General features: G+C 48.6%; 1 long non-coding RNA gene across 1 annotated transcript; it reads left to right on the top strand.

The window, feature by feature from the left end:
* The first annotated feature begins 2,134 nt into the window (after positions 1 to 2,134).
* LOC146359014 (uncharacterized) lies at positions 2,135 to 4,831 on the top strand. Its single transcript, XR_014786476.1, has 3 exons — positions 2,135 to 2,237; positions 3,528 to 3,652; positions 4,504 to 4,831. It is a non-coding gene; the product is annotated as an uncharacterized LOC146359014 (long non-coding RNA).
* Positions 4,832 to 9,266: the final 4,435 nt, after the last annotated feature.

Here is a 9,266-nt window from a genome sequence, read left to right on the forward strand (position 1 = left end):
ATACTATTGGAGATATAGTATTGCCCCACCACAAACCCAGGCCCTGGTGCTGAACGTAAAATAGGAAAAACCCAAGAAGTAGCCAGAAAGGAAAGTGTCTTGGTAATGGGTGACTTTAATTGTCCTCACACTAAACGGGTAATAAATGTACATTCATATCACGACAAAAAAGCAACACTTCTACACAGGCTAAATGTGTGTGATTTAGAGCAGTTAGTCACGGAGCTGGGAAAAATGGGGAGGTGAGGTTTGATTTAACACTGAGTGGTGCCCGGGATTCAGTTAGAGATGTAAGTAAATCTTTAGCAATACAGTATAAGTCTTTTAATTAATATATAATGTTTTGCCAAACCACGTGGGAACAGACCACAAGATGATGAAATTCAATCAACCTACATGAGAATGGAAAACTACTTAGAAAAATCTGAGAGTCACATTTAGTTGTGGAAAAGGGAGATTTCTCATAAATGAAGTGATTAGTTAAAAAGAGGTTGAAGGGGAAAGTCAAATCATTTCAGGAGGCTATTTTTAAAAAACGACTGTAACAGAGGCACAGGTAAAAGGCAAACCTCAAATTATAAAGGGCCTGAACAAGTCCAGTATTCTTTGCTTTCATGACAACCATTGTGATGAAAGCATTGTGGCAGCCAGAAAAGGCAAGAAGGCTTCCTATAAGTCGGGGTGGGCAACTTGCAGCACGCTAGACATTTTGGCCTACAACTCCCATCAGTCGTAGCCAGCACAGACAGTGGTGAGGGACTCATGGGAGTTGTAGGCCGAAACGTCTGGAGGACTACAAGTTACCCACCTCTTCTTTAAGCAGTGAAAGCCTTGCCCAATTGAGGAGGAGGGGGGGAGGAAAAAAAGAACACAAATTCTGGCAGAACAAATGTAAGTTGATAGGGCAAGGAAGGAGGGATTTGAGGAGCAAATGATTAAACTACCAGCAAGCATTTCTTTAAATACACAGAAGCAGAAAACTGGCTTGGGAGGTGGTAGGGCTTTAGGTGAGAAAGTAAGAAGGAGATTGCAGAGCTGCTAAATGAATTCTTTGCAAGAGTCTTCACTGCAGAAGATGCTGGAGAGATGCCAACATCTGAAACATTGTTTCTGGGGAAGACATCTGAGGGTAGCAAAAAGAGGTAACCAAAAAACCCCCAGAAAACCAATGAAGTTTTAAATTAAAAAATAACAAGTAACCAAGGCCAGATGGCATTTGTGCAAAGTTTCTTTAAAAACTCAAAATGTGAAATTGCAGATTTTAAAGCTCTCTCTCTCTCTCTCTCTCTCTATATATATATATATACACACACGCGCGCGCGCATGTGCACACACACCTTATAATTAAAGTCATTCTCCCTGCCAGAGGATTGGAGGGTAGCCAATGAAACCATTTTTTTGAAAAAGGATGTGGGAGGAATCTGAGTAATTACAGACTGGTCGATGTAACATCTGGAAGTGGCCACATGGGGAGCACCCACCATGTTTCCCCCCCAGTCTGTGCCAAACAGCTGGAGGGAGGGCAATTCTGCAGGGAAACAAAGCACATGGGAAACACATCCCTTGTTTTCCAGCAGGATCGCACTCACAAACTTCCGGGGGGCAGGTGCATGCAGCCCTCAGACCGTGTGTTGCCCACCTCTGTTCTGTAGAGAATGAGAGAAAGATCAAGGGACAAAGCAGGTTTTAGGGTCAGGCTCAATGTGACATCTGTAATCAGATCTCTTGACATCTTTTTTTAAAAAAAACTTTAAAGCAGCTTGTATTGGAAATGCAGTGGAAGACTGTTGTATTTCAAGGAGACAGGAGAGTGGCGTGCCACAATTGTTCCTTGCATGCCTGAATCTCCTGGAGAACCTTAAAAACCTGCCCCCCTCTTAAGGGCTCTCAAGCCTCTAGGCTGGAGGCTTTGCTTTCCAAGGTCAGTTGTCTGCTTGGGAAGTGAACAACCTTGGATCAATTAGGTCCACTCGCTTTAGCTTATCTTTTGGGCAGTACAAGAATGTATGAACATCATGAGACCTGAGAATTTGAGCATCAACCCAGGTGTGAGTAATTATGGTGCTCTTCAAACCTGCACGTAGGCGTAGCAAAAGGAGAACTCAGGTATAAAAGTCACCAGAGCCTCGCCCACAGTGAGCTCTGATGTAGACCTGGACCATAGAGGTGCTGCGTGCCAGCTGTTTGACTAGGGTCTCTCCATTGTCGTTCGCCTGGAGCTCCCGACAACTGAACGGGCAAGTAAACCATCTTAGTATCAGTATCTTGTGTTTCTCTGTATCATTTCACCTGCTCCTTAATAAAATCCTTGACTTCTATCCACTTGTGTGTCTATTGCTTCTGAATCCTAAAACAACCTTTGCCTTTTGGCAAAACACAGCTTCAGAGCTTTCAGCTTGGCTCAGGGCAGTGGTGGGCCCCCTAGACACACACACACATAGTGGCAGCACCAGAATAAAATATTGGGGGGGGGGAGGCACAGAAGAGACAGAGTGCACTGGGAGGGCAAGTTTTGTCCCACACTAGATTTCTGAAAAGAAAAATGATATATTCCACCGTCACATTAACATTCCCATCTGAACCATGGCAGGGGTGAGTGGGGGTGGCGGCAAGCGATTTGTCTGGGGGCACCTGGCCCCTCCACCCTCTCCTGATACCTATGTCCTTGCATGCCATTTCGAAGAGGTTATGCTGGGGGAAAAGAGGGAGCTACAATATGGGTATCTGTATGTTACAGTCACATTACAGACTGAAGGCCTCACATGAAAAAGTGACCAAAATTTGGGGAAGGGGGCTTTACTTTCGACATAGGCAGGTGTCAGAAGTGAGACAGTGCCAAGGGACACACTAAAGCCAGAACAACTTTATTGATCAAGCAAGGTCCCTGTCTGAACAGGAAGCCTTTATAGCTCTACCTGTCTAGGAGGGCCCAATAGCCAGTCCAGGTGGATAGGACCAGCCCAGAGCTCACCACATGGTCCAGTGCTGACCCAGCACTCTCTGTGGTCGGTTACCACAAAGAGACCAGAAGGGACAGGGAGGCTTATATCAGCTCAGTCAGCTCTTCCTCCTTCCTGGTCATCTCCTTCGTCCCAATGCACACCTGCTTCTTCCCTGACATCTACCTAGGTTTATACAAGAATTTAATTTCAATTCACAAATCATCAGAACTTGCCCTGTTCACAAACCCAAATGCGAACAGAAGCACATTTTTCGAAAAATGCTTGCATGTTCCCAAACTTTTGATCACGTTTGAAAAATGCGCATTTTTTAAAAATCACGTGCACTTTAAAATGTGCATTTTCATAAAGATATGCTTTCTCACGCTTTAGTCAATGGGGTAAAAGTGTATACTTTAAAACAATGCACACTCAAATGCACCCGTTTCCCATTCGAACAAAGAAGAAGAAAGGTCACAAAACAAACGTGGGAGTGAGGGGAACCAAGCTTTGAAGTACAGTTTGGAGACTGCATCCCTACTTCTACCTCCTCCTGAGTAGATCACTGATAGTGACGTCTTCTGACAGGCTTCTGCGCTGACTCTGGGCATCTTGCCAGTCCAGATGCTGCACCAGTTCCTGGGCACTGGGGTGAAAGGGGAGAATCTGAGGTCAGGCAAAGGTACAGTGTGTGAGGTCACTGGGATGCCCAGGTAAGTGTCCTTGGGGCTGGGTAACTCAGGCTGCTCTACTGGTTCTTCTGGGCCCCCAGTTGCGCTGGTCCCACCCATCTTCCTCTGGTGAGGTCCCCTTGGTGTCATGGTCAGGCTGAAGCCTGGGAGGAGACAAATTGCTACTAAAGAGGGAGGGGAATCTAATGTCCCTGAGGTTGCCTTCAGTGAGGCCTTGTCTGTTCTTCTCCGGACCTGCCTCTCCCACACAACCAATGCCCCAGTTCCCCGCTTAGTTCTTAGCTATAGTTTCAAGTTCTACAAAGTGTTTAGGCATGCAATCTGAAAGGAAAACTTTGCACAGATTAGGCTTTATTGTCGGCAGATGACATTATGCATTCTACTTTATCTGAAGCCCAGTGATTAAATATGTATATGGCATCCAAGATACAATTTATTTCTTTTGTATTATAAATTCGTCTTCTCCTAAGTTTTTTTCTGAGCTGCTTATAATTAAGACTTTTTGACAGATCTCAGCATGGCTGGCTACCAGCAGCAACGTTATTACACCCGATTTGTTTAAAGTAGTATATTCGTATCTCTTCCCCGCTCTCTCTGCTCTAATCAGCTATGGGATTATTCTTTATTAATGCCAGTAATTATTTGATTTCCTTCTTTATTAACAAACAGAGTAACACAGGCTTGAATTAGCAAGGCATATCTTGCTGCTTCCTTTTTTATTTTCTGGAAAGATGTCAAAACATTTATAAACTAGGGGGGGGGGGACACCATGTTTTTAAAAGAAAGAAAATAAAGCTGCATTGTTTGTCCAAATGCCATTTCCGCTCTTCTCCTCATCAGCAGGAATAGTAATTAGTCCCATTGTATTACAGACTGAACTGGCTGCATATTCCACAGGCCGAATTCTCACTGTCCCAAACCAGCAATACAGCAAATTCAAGCATCTGGAAATGAGCTCATGTCAGATAGATACACCAGCACTTTATCCCAAACTCCTTCTGCCATCCACCCATCAGATGCACCATTTCCTACCATCAACCTGGCTGGGGACACATGAACTTTCCTCAGACGATTGCTCCACCTAGCTTGGTACTGTCTAATCTGACCAGCAGTGGTTCTGCAGCATTTTGGACAGGGTGGTTAAAATCAATTTAAAAATAAAAAATGGATTAAAAAATTAAATCAGATTTTTAATTTTTTAAAAAATGTTGTTGTTGTTTTTATGATGCTCTCCTGCTCTTAATCTGTTGTGGATGATGTGGGCCAAGCAGTGACGCGCTCTCTCTCTCTCTCACACACACACACACACACACACACACAAATAAATACTAAGTTTCTCTTTAATAATAATAGAGGGAGCAATCCTACTGGGATAGGCGGCCACCTCTGAACTCGGAGGTGACTGCCTATCCAATGCAGGGCTGGAGAACCATGGAGGGGATCGTTCCCTCCGTGCTTCTCCTGCCCTGCATTTGTGGCTAGACAGCCAGTTTTGGCTGTCTAGCTGCGGGAAGGTGGAACGGGAGAGGAGGCTGCCAGACGACACATAGGATGTGTTGCACAGGCATTTCCGCCTTCTCTGCCCCAGAACGCCCCCCCAGAACACCCCATTTTGGCTGTTCTGCGCTCCTCTTCCAAGCACAGAGCGCAAGGTTGTTCTGTGCTGCCTGCAAGGCAGTGCGGAAGGGGGGAACGTTAGTTCCCAGAAACTGACATATCCTGTGGCCATCTAGCCGCTGACTAGCAGCCATGGGATTGTGCCCTAAGTTAATATATATAAAAAATTAGATATAAGCACATTAGCCCAAAAGTTAACCTCTACACCAACCTTCCCCAACCTGGTGCCCTCCAGATGTTTTGGATTTCAACTCCCATCAGTGCCAGTCAGCATGGTCAGTGGTCTGGGATCCTGGGAGTGGTAGTCCAAAACATTTGGGCAGCACCAGGTTAGAGAAGGCTGATCTACACTGAAGCAAGGCCTTCACCAGATACACTGCGTTAACAGGGCAATCCTATGCATGTTTACATGGAAGTAAGTCTCACTGTGTTCAATCGATCTTACTCCCTAGTGAGTACATTTAGGACTGCAGCCTAAAGAGCTCCCCCACTGCCTGCCGCCATCTAATCTGATCATTTCTCAAATAAGAGTATTTGAATCCTACCAACCAAACATAGCCATTTCCTTGCCACCTCATGAAAATAGACAGCTCTAGTCTGCTCAGTAACTCTCAGTCATGAGCATTTCTTTTTTGTTCAGTGTGCAGAGGTTCCTATATTTCCATACATGATGTAGTCCTGGAACGGCGACATCCCAGGCGCCACAGGACAGATTGGAGTTTCCCTTCCAGGAGCGGAAAGACAGGCCCAACCTCAGAGGGGGAGGCTCAGTTTGGGACCTCCCCTCTCAGCCCCTGGGGAAACCTTCCCAGCCAGGCCCGGCCCAACCTATCTCGCCGCCCGAGGCAAGAAGCAGCTGCTGCTGCCTGCCACTGCCCTCCTTCTCGGGTGCAGGGAGCTCACCCAAATCTCGTGAGAGCTTGGCCGAAGTCTCATGAGACCCAGCCAAAGTCTGGCAAGGGAGGCATGCCGGCGGGGCGGGGAAGGAGAGGAGATGCCGCGGATCTGCTGGATCCACAGGCCTCTCAGCTCAAAGGCCCATCCAATGTTAATTGCAGTTGGGGAGGAACGGGAGGCGAGAAAGCCCCTGTCATTCCTCCCACCCTGTCTGATCCTTGCCAGCAGGGCTGAGCTGGAGGGCTCCAGACCACCTTCTGAAAGGATCGTGCCCTTAGTGGCCCGATTTGCACCATTCTTAGGAAATATATGGGGAAGGATCAATGGGAAACTTGATTTCAATCTACCTTCTTTTCTTGCTGATTGAAATCGTTGGCATTGATTTGCCTTGATTTAAATCAATCCCCCCTGGTCTCAGAGAGAGATCTTTCCCAGCCCTACCTGAAGTGGCTCAGCATCTTCTTGGGCAACCTTCTGCATGACACTGACACAGGATCCATGCAGCGGAAGCTGGCGGCTCCGATGTCAGTGGGGCAGCGAACCCGCTCTGGGTTTCAGTCAGAACCAGCCTGAATGCTAAAGGAGCTATCCAAGGTGCTGAACCCTACCACCAAAATGGGTTCAGCACCTTGGATAGCTCCTTTAGAGTTCTGGCTGGCTCTGACTGAAACCCAGCACGCATTCATTGCCCCACTGACATCGGCGCCACCAGCCTCCGTGGGATCCACGGTCTCCTGCCGGATCCAGCCCTTCCCATGCCCAAAGCAACCGCTCTGCTGCTCACATTGCCCCTCTCATTTTCTCTGACAGAACCACAGAGAAGAGAAGGCAGTTGAGGAAACCCAGTCCGCTTTCCACACACATTTGCCCAGGGAAATAATTGGCATACACATGACCACACATACTCACACACGCAAGCACCACTCGACATGAAGGCAGCTCATGAATATGTCTGTCCCACTAATTGCAATGCGAGCCACAGGGCACAAGTTTGAGTTCTTCGAGGCTTGCTTCCATTTGAGAAGAAACTGTGAGTCACGCTCGGCCACATGCCAAGCTGACAGCGTTCCGCCAAACATCTGACGATGTGTCGTCCATCACTTGAGCTGCTGCAACTTGTTGTTTCTCTAAAAGCACTGAGCAGATGGACATGCATTTTATGTTTCTGTTTTACTAGACACTGGATGACAAATAGCAAAGGGGGTGTAACTCTGCATGGCCTGAATATGTAGTATAGCAGGGGCAGGGGGAGAGATCCACCCCATAGGAGTCTGTACAGCCCTTCTGGGCCACCTCTGTGGTATACTGCAGCCTGGCCATTTTTTCCTCTAGAACTTTCTTTACCTCCTTTGCAATCATCCACAGCCTCATTCTTGACTTCTAATGTGTTGTACTCAGTCACAGTGAATTAATTAACTGTGCACTGTACCCTTGAGTACAATTCCTCCTCCCTCCCTTTTTGTCCCTTTGGCCTAAGACAGGCCAAACGGACAAAGAGGGAACAGGGAAGGAGGAATTGTACAGGGATGAGCAATTTGTGGCCCTCTAGATGTTTTGGCCTACAGCTCCCATCAGCCCAAGCCAGCATAGCCAATGGGGAGGGCTTATGGGAGTTGCAGGCCAAAACACCTGAAGGGCCACAAGTTGCCCACATGTGGCATAGGAGAAACCTTGCTGCAGGCCTGTGTTTATAGCCCTGCCAGGGAACTGTGTATATAACCCTGCTTAATAAACCCATTAGTTTAGCAATATGGCTGTGCACCGCTTCAGCCTGAGGCTTGACCCCGAGTCAAAGCGGGCTGCTTCAGGTCACTCTGAGCCCCTTCCAAGGCGAAGCAGAGGGGGGACAAAGTGGATCAGGGGCTCTCCAAAGCACTCGGTGCACTTTGGAGCTTCGCTCCCCCCGGCCCAGCCCCCCCGGCCTGCCCCCCGGGTGTCTCCAGGTCCTTACCTGAGCCGCCTTCTCTGCTTCTGCCGCTGCCTTCTCCACCGCCTTCTCCACCGCTGCCGACTGCCGCCACCATGCCGCCACCTTCTCTGCCACTGACCACCACCATGTCGCTGCTGCCTTCACCATCCTCACCACCACTGCTGCTGCCTTGTCCTCCGCCACCCGCCACCGCTGCCATCTTGTGAGGCCTGGACGCACAGCGACTCATCTCCTTGCAGGGAGTTGCCATTTTTAAAATGGCAACCTGCTGGAGGTTCCAGGAAGTTGCCATTTTTAAAGTGGTGACTCCCTGCAAGAAGAGTCGCTGCATGTCCAGGCTTCAGGAGCTGGCGCCTGCAGCGGTGGGCAGCGATGGAGAAGGCGGCAGCAGCAGTGGCGACAGAAAAGGCAGCAGTAGCGGCAGTGACAGAGAAGGCGGCGGTGGCAGTGGGGAGAAGGTGGCAGTGGCAAAAGCGGAGCAGACGACAGCTGCGGCAGAGGTGGAGGAGGAGGTGGCCCAGGTAAGGAGCTGAGGGGATGCACAGGGGCGTCAGGGGGGAACTCGAAGCAGGTTTCGGTATCCGAATCCCCCCTGGGGGGGCCCCGAATCTGCCTGAGCCGAATCAGGCCCACCTCGGAAGCCACAAAGCGGCTTCCAAGTCGGATCGGGGGGTACCTGCACAGCCCTAATTAGCAATACCTATGGAGAGCCTGAATCTGGTAGTTGTGGTTCAGCAGACAACCCAGCAGCACATAAGCCCACCTCCAGGCAGGGGCATTGCTAGGCCGGGGCCCATGGGGCCCCAGCCCCAAATCCATTTACTAGGGTGCCAAACCTTTTCCCCAGAGCCCTGAGTGTCCTTTCGTGCCAATGAAAGGCCCTTTCCACAGCTTATTTGCCATGCAGGCGGCAATTTTCAAGGGGGATCCCAGCTGGGCCTCCCCACATGTTGCAACACTCCCCTCAAAAATCCCTCTTGCATGGCAATTAAGTTTAAGGGGGAAATGTCCCATGGGTGCCAGTGGAAACTTTTTCATTCTAAGCTTATTTGCATGGGCCTATGTGTGAAAAGAAAAGAATAACAACAAGCCATGCATTATAATGCATTCTTTCAACATCTGTTCATAGCCATTATGAATTAATTGTAACTGAAGAGGAACTGCTAAATAGGATGATCTGAGTGCGGGGTG

The sequence above is a fragment of the Heloderma suspectum genome, chromosome 1 (genome assembly GCF_057233095.1).
Source record: "Heloderma suspectum isolate Gila_16-S chromosome 1, 16-S_ref, whole genome shotgun sequence".
Taxonomy (NCBI): domain Eukaryota; kingdom Metazoa; phylum Chordata; class Lepidosauria; order Squamata; family Helodermatidae; genus Heloderma; species Heloderma suspectum.